This window comes from Brachycentrus maculatus, unplaced genomic scaffold, assembly GCF_059751285.1.
Source record: "Brachycentrus maculatus isolate JH-2025_06_01 unplaced genomic scaffold, ASM5975128v1 h1tg000518l, whole genome shotgun sequence".
Lineage (NCBI taxonomy): Eukaryota > Metazoa > Arthropoda > Insecta > Trichoptera > Brachycentridae > Brachycentrus > Brachycentrus maculatus.
In genome coordinates, this window is record NW_028281264.1 from 263,537 (window position 1) to 282,107 (window position 18,571).

General features: G+C 32.5%; 1 protein-coding gene across 6 annotated transcripts in view; it reads left to right on the forward strand.

Annotated features, from left to right (window-relative positions):
- Positions 1-18,571, forward strand: part of DIP2 (disco-interacting protein 2) — a 120,597-nt gene that overhangs the window by 38,967 nt on the left and 63,059 nt on the right. The window contains exon 1 of one of the 6 annotated variants that reach the window (XM_088272714.1): positions 7,464-7,733. The exons of 4 other annotated variants lie outside the window; for them this stretch is intronic. The gene's annotated coding sequence lies outside the window, so the exon portion shown is untranslated. Of the gene's footprint in view, positions 1-7,463; positions 7,734-18,571 lie in introns of those variants that run through there. One more of the 6 variants, XM_088272715.1, reaches the window with a different exon arrangement.

Genomic DNA, 18,571 nt, shown 5'->3' on the forward strand with positions numbered 1-18,571 from the left:
TTGTATTTTAGATACACGCCGACTGATTTAGGTTTGAAACACATTTCACAATTGATTATGCTATTTTTTACGGGGTATTATGTTACATATTTGGCCAAAAACGTTTTTCTCCTATTTGGTTCTGAAGATCCGTCCAACGTGTTTTTTTAATGGAAACAATGCATTGTTAAAAGTGCCAGTTTTGTGGTCTTTATATATAACGTATTTTTAATATTACTAGTTATAGTAATAGACTGAATGTGCGGGCGGCTAGACGATGATGTTCGAATTGTGAAATAAAAAAAACTGATCTAAGGGGTGGATTTTCGGAAAATGTATAAATGTGGAAATATCTCGAAAACTAAGGCACTTTTACTGAGGTCATATTTTCATTTTTTGTGAGTCATGAGGTGACCTAACACCCCTTAAAAGGAATATGGAACATCCTCTAGATAGATAGATAGATAGACACATTTTACCTATATATATATATATATATATATATATATATATATATATATATATATATATATATATATATATATATATATATATATATATATATATATATATATATATATATATATATATATATATATATTTGTATATACCAAATATATAATACGTATATATTCGAATATTCTTTGTTGTTTTTAAAAGTGGTATGATAAACTTTCATCTTGGCCTTCGTAGATAAATATATTATTAATACAATACGTTGCATCAACAACACCTCAAATGTTGATACGGCACAGACACGGACTACATGATATCTGCATTTTGTGTCATCTCATTTGATAACCTTCAAACACAATTTGCGCACCGAATTTCAATAAAAAAATAATTATTTCTTTCCTGTCGTCCGCTTTATTATCCATTAGAGTATGACTTCGTATTACGAACTTATTTCGCTCCATGAAACTGTCCGTAAATCGAATTAGTTATAATAATAATAATACATTTGGATAGAATATTTCACGTTATATTTATTTAGTAAAACTTGTTTCTTTGTATTAACGTGAAAATTCATAGTTTCGATTATTAGGGAATAACTTCTCTCGATCAAAACTCAAAAATCGTTTCTAAATATACTTAGATGTTTATTATATTTTCAAGAAAAAAAAAACTTTATTGTAATATACATAAATTTCTAAGTTTATACGAGTATATAATGTAGGTTTAGGGAATGAGTATAATTTCTAGGTGCATATTATTTTTACTTTTCAATGTTAAAAGTCGTATTTGTAAAGTAAATAGTGTGGATTTGGCAATCGTAGCTATAAACTTGGAATATTTGAATGACGATCATATTACTCACGTCGGTATAGCCTACAGTTTCCGGCTATTATGTTAGTTGACCAACGAAACGAAATAATCGAGTAGACTTTTTCTATTACAGAATAAAAGACCTGACAAATCAAAGACATGTTTTTTTCTGTATCCTGTTTGTGATTTGTGTTTTTCAGACATTTGAAATGACCAATCATTGAATGAATGAAATTCTAGTATATAAAAAAAGATTGATTGTAATTATCTTTAATAATAATAATTTAATTTTTTTATTTTATTTATTTCCTTAAAATACTACCTCAAGGGCGCTTCACTGTAATTTAATAGGGTTATAGGAGATTGTTTAAATAATTTTAGCAAATAAATGCGTTTTCATCATCGCACTCTCGCTGTTTCCAATTACTGTTGGAAGAGCATTTCACGCCATCGGTCCGCAACAGCAAAGGCACGCTCGCAAAATTTAGTGCGCTGGTTGCGAGCCGGCAAGATCACTAACAGTTGTAGCCGATCAAAGCATAAGACTATCAACCAATTCGTCTGGAAAATAACCACTAAGTATAAACATTTTTAAATCTTATTTTGAAAAATAAAAATACTTTGCTTTTTGATCCACTCACATTTTATTTCTCAAAATGATATATCAATATGATCCACAAAGTTAATGCTTTCAATATTCAAAATATTTTTAAATCTAAACACACTTCAAAATTTATTCACTCGAATTTTATATAGGTACTATTGATCAAGGAAATGGTTGTGTTTTGGTTTTGCTAAATTTAAATTACTGCTTCGTCCGCTTTGGGGCTCAATTTCGTTCAAAAATATTATTGGCTTATTATTATTAACGTTTTAACTTTGGGTACTATTATATACTGTCTCACGTAATCAAAATTGTTAAATTTCCTTTACGGGTTTTAAAAAAAACATAAACTGCTTCATATCATATATATCGCTAACTAACAAGACCCATTTAAAAGTAAATTGTTTTAATCTCTTTTATATCTGCCACATTATTGAGTAATGAATTTGCTCGAAATTAATTAAAATATTATTCAATCTGACAATCATTTTGCATTATGTAAAAAATCTTTTGTTTTCGCAGCTTTCCTGCAGCATTCATTGAGACTTCCGCATCGCCGACACCCAATCGCCTTTCAGAATTTCAACATTTTGATTTTTTTAGCGTTCAGCGCATGTTTTGTTCGTACAAATAAGTGTATCGTGGTATATTTTATCTGCGTGCCTTTGTCTAATACAAATAATCTTTTAAAATATTTATCGTTATATAAAATATAACGTATTGAGTATTTAAATTGAATGATTGCCTGAAAATAGACTGGAATCATTATTTTTTTACGCACAAGCAAACACTCGACTCGAATAATTTGGACACGGCAACCAGTAAGATTATGTCTTTCTTGATAATGTTAACAAGGTTGAATTTTTCAGTTCGGTCAAGTGATTTCGCTCTGGGCGCGAACATTTTAGCGTCAGATTTTTGAATCTCTCGGTGGGCGAACTCGCCGGAGGGTTTTCAATTTTCGCCCACTCGTCATTGTTGAAAAGCAGTAGGTGCGTCCGACTACATACTTATTGTTGAGGTTAAATAATTCCGATCGGGTCTACCGCTAGTGAATTAATTTATCCATACAAGCCCGAAGTGCTGATCGCTCGTTATTTCTTCCGATTTCCTTGTTAGTAACGGACACTGGGCACATCACATCGATGTACTGTCAATTTGGACATAGTGCAAGTTAGACATAACTCAGTTGAAGGCACGATTATGTTGCGTAACACTTTTAGTGAAATTAGTACCGGGCGGGATAAAAATTGACCGTCTATTAAGTACTACGATCGCCCATTTCTGTATTCTCGGTATCCACAGATCGTCATAATAATGTGTCTACCGTCGAATCGGAAATGTTTCCAGGAACTTGAAGAAAGTATTTCCGGGAACGGCACATCAATAAGTGGTCTTCTTCATTTCCTATTCCCACCAAGTTGGTGCATAGGTCATCGTTTTCAATCGACGCGGTGTTAACTTGGTAATTGAATATATGAAGGCAAGTTCTGCGCTGATGACGAATGTGAAGGACATTACATAAATATGGAAAAGGAAATAGAAAATAAATGGTAGGTAGGAAAAACGGACAACTACGACTTTTTTGGATTAGTCACCTTTTTAGGAAGGTAGACAATCTATCGAACACCTACGATCCATGTTAGCTTTGCGTTTTTATACCTTAACTAGTATACATTTTACTATCCAATATTTATTTTGTTAAAACTGCTATCTACTTGAATCTTACAAAAGGGCGCGTTCTCTAATAATGTGGAAATAACTTTACTATCGTTATTAAGTACATATCGTTATATCATATGCAAATATTTACTTACCTTTTTTGCCAAAGTCGTACATAATATGTACCTACATGTGTATATTTTTATTATTTATCTGCAAGTTGGTATATAAATTACAATATATTTTAAAATACCATTACTACCGTAAAGTATCAATTAGCGATTTTGAACGTAACATGCTGTAAATCTGGTAATCCCTTTTGAAAATTATGTTACAGAGAAACAGCTGGTTTCAATAAGAATGGATTCTTTGTTGAAAATTTCAAAGATACATGTAATTATTTTTATATCTATGTTTGAATTTTTATTATTACTATATACTTGTTGTTGAAGTGATAACATATGGATGACATAGACGTGTTCTCGTTTCGGCATTGCGTACGTTCAGTCAGTGGGAGCAACGCTGCGAACTTCTAATTTTGGGATCTCGTGCCCCAATAATAAATATCTATAAAAAAAAATACTACGTTTCGTGGTAATTCAAGGTCGCATAGGTCAATCTTTAGACTACATTATTCCTTTGAATCTTATCGAACTGACAATGTTATCTACACACATTGTTATACGGGACAAATATAATACCGTCAGGATGAGTTTCTCGTTCATACCGCGATCGATAAAATTACCACATTCGTGAAGCGTTTTTGCAAAAGTTTATGAAAAAGGGTATCACGTACATTCTGAATACGTGTTCACAATTGATAATTACTTTTTAACATTCTGTCGCTTTATTAATACGAATAATTCTACTGCAAAGCAATACGGAATATCTTGTTGAATTCGTGGTGCGTTTGTTCTATTTTTACTAACAATAATTATCGCGACCTTTTCTTTAATTGTATTTTCATCTTATTTCCGTGGATTAGTGAGTAGTTATATAATTGTACCCTTTAATGTATATTCAGCACAATTTATTACTTACCTTAAAATGATAATAAAATTGCATATTAGTTATACTTCGGTTATCTGAAATGTGACTCCTTTTTTACACAACATATCCAGTTTTCTTTTATAACTTCGTTTGTAACGAGTCTGCTGGAATTATCATGATTATAATCTATAATAATATTCAGAAATGGCGCGAGGATGGTATGTGTGGTCTAGTTAATCGAAAATTATTTCTTGAATGTTTTTCGCAGATACTCTGTGGCACATTTTATAAACTTTATAAAATAAAACAACTTTGTTTTAACCACTTTTTATTGGTACACTTTATCCGACCGGTTTCGACAAGAACCTTCTCATCATCAGCGTTTATGTACTAATTCAAAAACATTAAAATACTCATAGTTAGGTTATAGTTAATTACCCTTCAATAATTAACTACTACCTAACTATGAGTATTTCAATGTTTTAGAATTAGTACATAAATATTATTTTTTGACATCACATCAAATATGAAGAAGAATATGGAAGTCTGGTTTATGATGACAAGGTTCTTGTCGAAACCGGTTGGAAAAAGTGTACCAATAAAAAGTGGTTAAAATAAAGTTGTTTTTATTTTATAAAGAAAAATATTTCCTTTGAACTGTATATGTCCATGGTTAAAAGCTCCCCGCGAGTCGTATTTATGTTATTTTTCTCGCTTAATTACTGTCTATACCATTTGTAGATTACAATTTCTGTACACAACGTCAATCATATTTATCTACTCTTGACTTTAGACGAAAAATACATTTTGTAAACAAGTCGTGTTAAACATCCAACTGTTTGGTTTAAGCCGTTTTTGAAAGAAACCTTTCAGAAGACTATCTTGTAATACAATTTCCATCTAACGGATTGAAATATTTCATACATAATACTTATTTAGCACGCCAAATATAATAAAGCGATGTTAAAACGTGTTATAAAATAAAAACTCAATACCTTAAGTAAAAATTGAGAATTAATAATTCCAGTAGTGATCATGTCTTTAAGAAAAGAGTGTCTGTCGATGGTTGCTTCTCGTTGGAAGGGACAAGGCAGAAAGTGAATTAATTAAAGTCCAAGTGTAATTATTTTATTGTAAAACCTTCATACTGTGAATTTTTATTGTACCTTTTGTATGTAATATATTATTAGATTAAAACCAATATTTTTAGCTTTTCCACTTTATTTTTATTTGACCAGCGACCGGGTTTCGTCGTTACCGACATAACGACGTCGTAACGACGAAACCCGGTCGCTGGTCAAATAAAAATAAAGTGGAAAAGCTAAAAATATTGGTTTTAATCTAATAATATATTAAAAATGCAATTCCATCACGAAGTGTCAGTGGATAATATAAATCTATTTTGTATCTAATAAGGAAAAAAAACAAATAATAATAAATAAAAAAATTGTATTAGCATAAGTATTTCAACTCAACACGGGCCATGCCTAAAGAGCCGTAATACAAATAGTTAAAAAAATGTATGTGTCTATGAAATAAATCAATAAAAAATCTTCATTTAAACAAAACGAATTGTTCCAATATTCATTTAACCATGTACACTGCCATTTTTAACCCCCTCCCTTATTTCGTTTCGTCTTTGTCATTATAATTCGTCTTTATATCATTAATTTTGTATTATTTCGATATTTTTTGTGCACCTAAGTCTATTAATAATTTTGATGAATGTATGCCACGTTTTCTTCGGTCGTCCACTGCTTTTATTACCAACCACGTCCGCCTCATAAATTTGTTTTACTTTTCTTTATTCACTTATTCGAATCACATGCCTAAACCATCTCAACATACCTTTATTAATTTTATCGATAATGCTTATCTCAGCCATGCATTCTTTCCTTATATCACAATCCGAACATCAATCATACAACGTTTTACCACACATTCGTTTGAGAGAACGCATTCCGACTGCATTCGTTTACTTTACTCCTTCTTTTACCAACTCCATTGTGCACTGCTAGTTTAGCTTTTGTTGATGGGGATTTTATTTGCTATAACTGAATTCAGTACACCATTAAATCGTGTTTCCAGATTCACTATCCTTTCTATATCATTATCAATCTTTCCATCCCTAGAAAACATATTTTCCAAATTCATGAAATCATATGTTTTTCAAAATTTCTTTATTTACTTCTGTTTTTCATTCGTTCTACATTCATCTCTGTCAAAAGTCATTTGAAAATTTGTTGATGAATTTTGACAAATCCAAAAGGCTTTGGATTCGGCAACATTCACCTACAAATCGCTTTCCTTAAACACATTATATACTCATTTGACACCAGCTCCTGTGGATCTTCTCTACTATCGGCAAGAAGCGCAGCATCGTCATGGGAAGGCTTAGTATTTCAAATATGTACTTAGGCGTAGTCAGGTCAGGAGTTGGAAAAATCGTCGGGTACGTATGAAGAGATACATGAATGTGGAAAAGGCGAAGATTGTCTGCAAATACAGATTGATGTGGCGTTCTATTCTCTCTGCCCCTGTGATGAAGCGGCGTGATGGTCGGTTAGTTTTTTTTCTTTTCACGTAAACTGACCTTTGGTTTTACCAGAAAATTCGCAATGTGTCGGGAATCAACATTTGATTTTTGCGCGATTTTTCAAATTTGTTATCTACTAAGCGCAGTTTAGAAGTCACGTGGGGTTGGCGCATCTGTTTATTTAGCTTGTAAACGATAAATTCTGCTGCAATATTCCGATTGAAGGCTCAACTGTCGCTTTCATCCGCTCGTACCTGGCGTGGAATGGCGTCCACTTCTCTTCTAAAGTACTTTTCCAATCTCGCGCCGTATAAAGCCAGATCAGGTGGGATGCTCGGTAACGGAGAGGTAGGCAGTAGTAGTAGGTACCGAGGTATGGGAAAACGAAATGGTCCGAGATGCCGACTTCCCGAGGACCGGTCTGGCAGTCGGCCTGCGCACAGCGCTCTGCGCACACCTATCAGAACACCTTTGCCGGGATTCCGCGTCCAAACCACAATACCGCGGGATGATCGGTTCCGATGCGGAACTGCTACGTGTGCATGGACAATGAGCCCGGGTCCAGTGATTCCCGGCCGCGATACGGCGGGACCGCGAGTGATCAGTTGCCCCTAAGGCCCGCCCCTCGCATCTTGTGACTATTTCTCGCCCATTTCACTCGCTGTATGCAAGTCTGAAGTTAAACCGTCGTGACAGGTAGAGGGTCGATCGATGAGAGAGTTACCGACTCCAGTTTACTGCGCTTCCTTGCCGAATTGTTCTGTTGACATTTGACTAAAGACATTGCGCCAGACCAGTTGGTTCGCGCTCGGTAACTGTACCAGGGCTCTTCAACTGTTGCCTCACGAGTTCATCTTACTTCGTATATTCATTTCAGGGTTACACCCACATTTTAATTTTGACAATTCGAACATTGTTTTTTCAGTTAGCATCTTCATTCTTACACATTTTTACCACTTCATTTAACGTGTTACCATATTTTATAGACTCCTACACCATTCATCCCCTTTCCATTCTATAATAGATTCACGATTTTAAAAAAAAACGGTTTTCTTTCATTGGGATGGAGTTTTTTTTACAATTACGTTAAACATTGCAACTAACCACTTTATATATACGTACTACACATGTTCAACCCTTGCATTTTCACTATGAAATTTAGTATATGGCAATTAACTTTCTGCTAAAACTAACAATAGTTTATATTGTGTAAACGGGTAAAGGGTATTATATGTGTCTTGTATGGATAGCGTCATATTATTTTCTTTATTTATTCAAATCTATATATTTGTTTACATTCGCATTCGAATTATCCTGATTTTAATGTCGACAACATCATGAAAATGTGCGTCCAGCATTAATACACGTGTATATGGTAAAGTTTTACCTTTTTCCATACCGTATGATCACCGATATCTCGCGATATTTATATGCTTCATGGTAACAATAATAATATTTATTGAATATGGTACTATGTTTTGTTACCAGTAACGCGTTGATAATGATTGAAGAATTGACGTTTTCTTCAGTCGCAAAAACAATCGCCGCTCTAAAGTATTGCGAGAGTTGAATTCACAATAGTTGAAATTTAAAGTAAATCACGATACCGGACACGGCAAGTCAACCATAGCCTTTATTGCAACATTTTATATCTCACTGATTTCTTGTCGTCAGGACTTACATCGAGAGTAAATAAACTCGGTCTCGCTATAAACTTTATAACACCGGTTTGCCGAACCTTGCGATTCAATAAATATCAACTCGTACAATTTTAAATTCGTACGATAATCTTTAAGTTTAAGTTTTTTCGGTTGGTTGGTGAGTGAGAGCCGTTATAATGAGCCAATTAATCACTAGGTTAACATTTAGTTGTAATTAAGTAATCTGGGGCAACAATTTATTATTAATCCTTTGTTTATAGGTTTATAGGCATTATATCGCTCACTCCTTTCAAGAACGTCATAAATCAAAAATCGTCAATTTTCAGTTGTGCATGTTTTCGGAATGCTCTGAAAATGTACTATATCCCAGTGAAAGAAGCATATTTTTAACATAATATTTACCCGCTACAGGGCAAAAAGTGTTGTTTTTGCATTTTCAAGAAAAGGTATTGTTTAATTTTTTTTTAAATAAACAAGTTATTTTTCAAATGTAGAAAAAACCTTCAGGTTTAACCTAAAAAGATCTGTTGCACAGTAAAAACTTCAATAAGTGGCTTGATATTTACTTTTAAAAAATTGTATTATATTTTTAAACTTTAAAAACGTTTTTCTGAAAAAATCAGGTTTTTTTATTTATGACGTTCTTGAAAGGAGTGAGCGATATGTATACACATGTACAGTATCCGTGTTTCGGCAGATAACTGTGCCTGCATCTGCGGTTAAAATCCAAGTGCTGCACATCAAATGCCGTATTTTCGGTCAGTCGTTAAAAGTTAGTTATTTGTGAAAAACACGTTTACATGTCGCCCTAATGACTTTGTATTTGAAAGATTGGATAAGTTCCTGTCTTATTTCCTGGAAGGTCAATATATCTATGCCTCTGTCTTTCGCAGAAACCCTTTCGACAAGGGATACTCGGGTCACCTCATTTCAATTAAAAGATACGAATTCAGCAGTAGCTACCCGAGAAATTAACGGGACATCGGACGAACGGCAAGTGCAGAGGAATTTCGATTTCCACATATCGCTCACTCCTTTCAACAGCGTCATAAATCAAAATCGTTGATTTTTCAGGAGATCGTTTTTAAAGTTTAAATATATAATAAAATGTATTAAAAATAAATATCATGCCACTAATTGAACTTTTTACTATGAAACTTATATTTTTATGTAAAACCTGAATGTTTTTTCTCCATATGAAAAATATTTAGTATATTAAAAAAACAATACCTTTTCTTTAAAATGCAAAAACAAAACTTTCTGCCCTGTAAAGGGTAAATATTAAGTTAAAAATATGCCGCTTTTGCTGGGATATAATACATTTTCTGGGCATTCCGAAAACATGCACAATTGAATATTGACGATTTTTGATTTATGACGTTGTTGAAATGAATGAGCGATATAAACCACGTGGACAAACGCCTTGCACCAGTGGAAGTTGAGCGTACCTCGACAGCAGCGGTAGGATATACGGGTGTATGATGCATACAAGTTTCGTGTAAACCCTGTCACTATAAATACTGACCCGGCTGAAATCGGTGAGCTGAAAAAAAATATATACATGGGTACTATACAAATTAAACGATTCCAATAAACTCCGTCGATCAAAGATATAACGTATTATTTCTTGACATCAAGTCAACAAAAAAAATATGGATAAAAATATGGATTAAAAAAAAAAACAATAATTTGAAGCCGTCAGAGTGTTGTTAACGCAAATAGCGACCGCTTTGTAGAATAAGTAATCAAAAAGATTCAACTTATACACAACCCGGCATATGAGGTGCAACAACCTGATATATGGAAATATGGGCATCTTAATCCTTACCGCACTAACAAGTGTAAACACATAAAACATACTCAACATTGATAGTGTAAAGCTCTATGTCAACAGTACAGAACGTTTTCTAATGTGACAAGAGATTAATGGATGTGATGTCACACAAAGTAATATTATGAACCGTACGAGTCTTTCGAAAATATTAGATATACTCGCATATTTACAAACATATTAGTGTACTTAACTTTGTTTAGAGAGATATTCAGAGATTATGTTTAGTTGGCGGTCCAATCAAACATCCTAATAGTTTCTTATGATTACGAGTTTCTTGTTGGGGCTTATTTTTTACTGCAATTATGATGTAAACTAACGAGCTTCCATCACCGGCTGAAGTACACAAGCACTTGTATGTGGTCCCAAAAAATAAAATAAATATAATCGTTATTCATTTGCACTCCTAAGACATTTTCGTTTTATTAAACGATTCAATGAAGTATTTTAAAAATTTATTTAGCCATGACATATAAAGTTTTAATTATGATATCCAATCTCTCCATTCATAATGACTTGATATTTTTTTACGAAGATATTTCTTAACGGTTTCATTAAGTATTCCCAGCGTACCTACGAGTGCCTATTCAGTACCGGACTAATTATATACTTCAGGATTCAGGATAACTTTAATTTATTATCGTATCCCTATTAAGTATTTGTAATATCGTAATTATTAATTTAAATATATCTAAAGAATATGCGTATCTCAATTACACATTAATACATATTTATATGAATATGCGTCAAAATGTTGGATGAAATGCGTGTGGACATCTAACGAAAGCTTTAATAAAATCACTACTGGAAGTAAATGTTCACGTAAAGCGCTCGTGTTTAGTAATGCCATTCTTTTATTTTAATACTAGCTGTACGCGGGCACGCGTTGCTGCGGCTCAGTCTGGTTATGTGGAAAAGAAAAATATATAAAACAAAAAAATTATATTTCTCAGTTACCGAAGAATCACTCACCTTTTCCTAGAAGTATTTTGCACACATTATTATTTGTTTGCCCTAGAACCTTCTCACCTTACTTAAGGTATTTTGACTGTTGATTAACAGAAGAATCTCGCTTCGTTTGCTTTAGATATATTTGGTTCCAAATTCAATTAAAAAAAACGGTCTACTAGTTAAACGTATTAATAAATTATGCCTACCTAGGTTAAACGTTATAGGTATGCATAATCAAATGTATCGAACGGGACACATTTAAAAAAAATTGAATTTGGAACTAAAAACCTGAGAAATAAACGTTTAATGAAGTTAAACGTTAATTCTTCTGTGTTACCAAATGTCAAAACGAAAACTCCAAAAAAAATTAAACACTTGTATAATACCACTTAATGAGTTTTATTTCATTACACACGACTAGTTTCGAAAACTAACAGATGTTTTCATCTACAGGTTAAAAGCAAACAGTTTTCACTTTTCACCTGTAGATGACAACATATGTTAGTTTTCCAAACTAGTCGTGTGTTGTGAAATAAAACTCATTAAGTAGTAGGTATTATACAAGTGTTCAATTTTTTTTAAATCATGTCATTTCACGAAGTTAATGCCGAATCAATAAATAATAAAAGAAATCTCTCATGATGTGAAAATAGTTGTACGCATATTTCAGTTCCCGTTCACGTTTTTGCTCCCGTTTACATAAACCACCGCGAGCATGTACACAATAACTCTTGCAAGTTTCATCGCAATCGGTTGAATAGTATAGCAGTCTATAGAGGATAAACAGACAAATATACAAACACTCATTTATTAATTTTTAAAATTTTTAGAGATAACCAAAATTAAAGTAATAATTGGAAGTAATATAATATCAACTGACCGTTATCTACAAATATAAACAAACAAACAAACAAACAAACAAACAAAAAATATAAAATAAATTACGCCTGGTTTTCAGGCGTATAAGACGCTATCTACATGGAATTTTCGAAAAGAACTGAACTCCTTCCTAAAACGCTAACTACTTAATTTTGACAAAGCATAAAGTTTTAAAACTACTTAATACATTATTTTATCGTGTTTTTAAATGAATAATACTAGTTTAGAATTTCAGATAAAACCGTTAATTAATAAAAGATAATTCGTTGTAAAAAATCTTCTAAGCTCTCTCCTGTAAAGTAACAGATTTGCAGATAGAGTACTTTACGTAGGGGCCATCGATATGATAATTGTAGAGATGTGTTGATTTTATTTTAAATTAAATGAAAGGATCGTGGGATATATCCATACGCAATAGGAATATTTACCACATACTATAATAATATTATCAAAAGCGCACACCCTGGGGTTGCATGAGCCGTTATGTTCTTGCCGATGTAATCTCGCAGAATGCTATCATTTTGCGCAGCAGGAGCCTGCGAGTGATCTGTATCTGGCAAGCTATTTCCCTACCCCGGGAATCACACAATGAATATTTTCATATTTATTCTTCAAAAAAATAATGGAAAATAGTTAATAGTGAGATTGTATAAAAGTTTATAAGTGAAAAATTTATATTAATCGTAGTCGTACACGAGAAAGTGACCAACTACAAAAACGTAAAATGTTCAGGAGGGCCATTTAAGTCACTTTTGATTGGCAAGAAAATAAACAATAATGCAGTTAGTCATTTTTAACAAGTCAATATTTACTTATTATACTTCCAAGTTTAAAATCCTTTGGTTTTTTTATGGCAATATTAAGCTAGTAAGATATAAAATTGTCAATGATCACGTTTTTGTAAAACAATGCACTTGGTCACGTTCTCCTGTATGACAACGAAATATAATTTAATCAAATAATATTCAACAATCCCCTTATCATTTATTGTTCACTTACCACTTTAATAAACACGAATTCGTGACTACCGGTTTCGGAATAATCATTCCATCATTAGGTCATTTCAATAAATTTATTGCGGTCTGACATTTATAAAAAAATTAAATTTTGACACAGAGAAAGAAGAGCAAATCAATTCTTTTAATTTACATTAAATAATATTTGTTACATGTTACATGTACTTCTAGCTATTGATAAAAAATAGTAATATTCATGAAAATCACCAAACAACGTTTGATAAACGTAGCACCATTAAATTGGGAGATATTTCTGGCAAAATGATCAACTCAAACAGCGATCAACTATGGCCGGGACGCAAGTATAAGTCTAATATCTTCATGTTACGAATCTACGTAGCCGGTTAATCGGTACACAATGATGTGTCGACGTAAAATTGAAATGTTTACATCGTTATCCTTATTTATTGGCAGATATTCCGCAAGAAAATCTTTCGTCGGGAGTACAATGGCAGGGAAATTGGAGGGCGTATTATGTCCGACACGATTGTCGGCCATCTCGGTTCACCAATACGGGTTTCGTGAATGCTAACAGCGCGTAGCCGACCCAGGAGGAAAGTGTCTCTCTTCCTCAATTGCGAGAGTGCGCAAATAAACGTGTATTACCAATGCCGAATTTCATTACCTACTCTGAGGGCTACTCTTAGGACACTTGTCCACTACACGGGTTTCACCGTCCGGTAGTCCGGTTTTGAAAAATGAAAACGACTACGACTGTTTAGCGTGATCGAATTTACGCGCAACGTGTTCACGCACCGTCAAGAGCTCCGATCTGAAGAAAGATGGACAAAAGCACGAGCCAATCGTAACCAATCGTCGTTTTAAAACGCTAACTGACGTGCCGGACGGTAAAATTACACGGAATTCCAGGTGAATTTTGCAAGCGCCCTTGGGGCGCTTGTGCACTAAATGGAATTTTACTGTCCGGCAGTCCGGTTAGTATGATTAAACGGAGGATTGGCTTGGATTGGCTTGTGCATTTGGCCGTCTTTCTTCAGATCGGTGCGTGATCACGGTGCGCGTAAATTCGATCACGCTAAACTATCGTAGTTGCTTTTATAATAAGTTTTTAAACACCGGACGGTAATATTCCGTGTAGTGCACAAACGCTCTTATGGTGCAACGAACATGTTTGTAATTTGCTTGGTAACTTATTTCATCTATACGAACAGATGTCCAGTACTCCACTCGAAGGTTCGCAACTTGCACGCACGACCGTATCACGCTACCCACTTATGTCCTTGTCGTATTGTAAGGTAAAATGTATGGTAATCTATTGTTCGTTGTCGTGAATACGAGTCTATTTTAATTGAGTTTAATTATTATCGCATCGTAAGTATCGCGAATATGCTTACCATTCCATAAGCGATCACTTTTTTTATTATTTTTTTGCCAAACGGTTCATAATACATGCAATATTAAAAAAAAATTTTTTGAAAAGTTATTCATCTCCATCAAGATTTTTAACTATCAAAAATATCATCTCGGATCGATATATTTTTGTGTAATTATTTTAATACCTTTGCGTATCTCAATAGTCCTTGTTTGTGTATAATCGTATTAATATATTCTGTTTTTTATTCCTTTTTTTTGTTATGCTAAAGAATTCTTGTTATTCTTCAGATATAATTTGGTTTTTATAATAAGTTTTCTCTCGCGTTTTAGTTCAATGGGCACAACATTGCCTGACAACTCACCAAAATCATATCTACGCTGAGCAAATATTCTATAGCTTGCTTATCTGAGCAAATTAATATGAATTCAAATACCGAGATTGACATGTTTCGTTTAAAGACGAGGTATTTATCTAATCCCTTTTTAGGAAAACTGTTCCACGATAAGCAACACCATTAAAAATAACGAATCTTTGCACAGTAAAATAAACTATGTGTACTTGCAAATAAATAATGTTTACAATCGATTATCAATACGAATACACGAATTTCCGATCAGGAATGATTATTTTGATATATACGTGGCAGAACAGACCATCTGTCATTTTCAACGATATTCAGGGCAGAAAGAAAATTAATCTGAAACAAATTAAAACTCATATGTTTAGCTATAAAGTCTTTTTTTGCATACTAGTAAGAGCGTATGTTTTTAGCGGCCCGAAAGGTATGGCCTAATTTTCTTTTTTACATGGGAAAATAATCTTAATAAAATCCAATTTAGAAACTTTCTTCATGAATCACTAGAACTTCACTAGAGATATCTATTGGTGAGATGTAAAGAAACTTATTATATTCTTCATATTTTATGAGATGTCAGAAAATAAAATTAATGAAATCCCATGTTATGTTACCACTGATTTAAAGATGATTTATCTGATTAAAAATTAAATAAAAACTTGGTGGGTTGTAGTCTATACGGCCATAGATGTTATAGCGTGACTACGTCTATGGTCATTAGAGGAATGATGCGATGATAACGTTATTGCAAATAAATGGCATTTAAAGCTTAAGAATCGTCCTATGTATTTCATATGTTTGCATTTCCCGTACTCTTTATGTTTAAGGAATAATTCCTGCGGAACCTAAATTAAAAATTCGAACAAATTTACGTAACTGAGGGGCAATCCTGGGAGTGAGACGTAATCGTGCCAAAAATCTGTATAGATCTGGCATCGTTTTTTCTTTCTAAAAACCTTGCTAAATTTCATTCAATTAACTTTCGACTAAATAAAAGTTACCCGAACTTAGGGAAACCGAAAACATTTTTTTTAAATATCTTGATAACTTGGCGATGTATATAAATAAACGTTGTATATTTTGTGTACCAGTATTTATGTATTATACTATGTGGGCTTGTTATGAATAGTGTTCTCTATTTACGTAAATAGTACACAGTACTAAGAATATAGTACGTTAAAATGAGTCATAACCTTATTGATGAAATGAAATATTTATACTTGAATTAAAGTATGTTTTTTTTTCTAATAAATCTATAATTTAAGAGAATTTTCTAATCGAAAGAAGTAAAAGTATAAAAAAAAACTCGACGTATGGTGTTAGCATTGGTTTTCTTTGTCTTTCGAGATTAATTTCACGCGGAATAGCTGTCACTTTTTTTAACAAAGTATTTTTGTACGAATTTCATATATTTATCATATTAATACTAATTTGTATTGAAAGAGTGTTTTATTATTGTATATTTGAAAATAAATTTTGTATTAATTTATAATTCTTCTATTAGAAATACCTCATTGGCTATCCGGATGACCGCGTGTATGGATGCCGATGTCGAACTCTTTTTTTTTGTTTCTTTAAATATTTCTTTCCAAGGTCACACCCCTAGTTGATGATATAATATAATGTAGTTGGGCACAGGTAAAACTGGTTTCACCTCCTCACTATTACTAGCGTGTGTGCGAGTAGGTAATAGGCATCCAGTAGTAGTATAGAACTGGTCGCCAGGCACATACGTAATACTTGATCTTTTAATATTAATTAATCATAGTAGACGGGTCGTGGCTTCTATTTTTTAACTCTTAGAGACTGAAAATTTGAAATAACATCATTTTGAATGTGTCCAAATACTTGTTCACAAATCTAGATTATCTCCAACTATAGGAGTTATTTTTCTTATTATTTTTTTTTCATCTCACCAATAGATGTCCCTAGTGAAATTCTAGTGATTCTAGTACGATGTTTCAAAATTTGTTCATATATATAGAACTTCCGAGAATTTAAGTAGTGTGGTTGTCAACCGTGGGTAGAATTGGTGAATGTTACACGTGTGTAAAGTGATCACTTAAACCAGCCTATGACGGTTGTAAGCCCAGTAAATCCTTAGACTTCCATATTCTTCTTCATCTATGTTCAGGTATCAAAAAAATGATCCCCTGAAATAGTTAATAATAGTAATAGTTACTTGTTTACTAGATATTCACTCGTATTAATAAGTTATAAGAATTCATTATTTACGATTCACATCAATTTACTTAATTATTTTTTAAAAAAACATATTCACAGGGAATAGTTGTGAATTGGAAGTAGAAATATCTCTTTGTAAACTTCATGTTCATTAACTTAGTCACACATTTATAATATATACTTTTATGCTCAAGTTACTATTATAAGTTAAAAATAATGAAAATACTTATGTAATATTAATATTAAATTCAATATATGAACTTGTGTTGCTTTGCAAATAACAAAAAAACGATATTTTAATTATTATTAAGTTTCTCTCTAAACTGACGTTACCATACCATGTTGGTTCCGATATAGATATTGTACATACATAAACAGCCTTTTCCCGAATTCAGTCCTTTTGTAAATCAAGTTTAATGATGAAAAATTACTCCAATAATTAAAAAAATACTCCATAATTAGAGTATTTGTTACCTGTTAGTTTTAACTTATTTCTAGTTTTGTGTAAATCCGAGTTTTACGAGATAAGATTAACATGTATTATTTTACCATCTATGAATTTAATCGATTTCCTTACTATTTACATATTACATGTGATTCAGATTGATCGGTTAGAAAAAATGCTGAAAGTACAAATTCCTTCAAAAAGCAATTACACACTCGAATGGCTGGAAAAATAAAACAAAACAATAAGCTGACTTTAAAACTTGAAACGCGGGTTCGTTCCCCGTCATTCGTTTTTTATTGGTCCTGGGTCATGTTTATCGAAAAAAAACCTTGCGATATATTCGAGTACAATCCCATATGAAAAATACTACCAGAAAAATATCTACAAATTGATATATCGCTCACTCCTTTCAAGAACGTCATAAAACAAAAATCGTCAATTTTCAGTTGTGCATGTTTTCGGAATGCCCAAAAAATGTACTATATCCCAGCAAAAGAGGCATATTTTTAACTTAATATTTACCCGCTACAGGGCAGAAAGTGTTGTTTTTGCATTTTGAACAAAAGGTATTGTTTAATTATTTTTTTAAATAAACTAAATATTTTTCAAATGGAGAAAAAACCTTCAGGTTTTACCTAAAAAGATCTGTTGCACAGTAAAAAGTTCAGTAAGTGGCTTGATATTTGTTTTCAATACATTGTATTATATTTTCAAACTTTAAAAACGTTCTCCTGAAAAATCAAGTTTTTTGATTTATGACGTTCTTGAAAGGAGTGAGCGATATGTATACGCATTTTGATTTTTAAAATTGTATTGTCTAGTATTAACACCATGACAATTATTGTCACGTCATAAATTTAAAATTGAGTAATT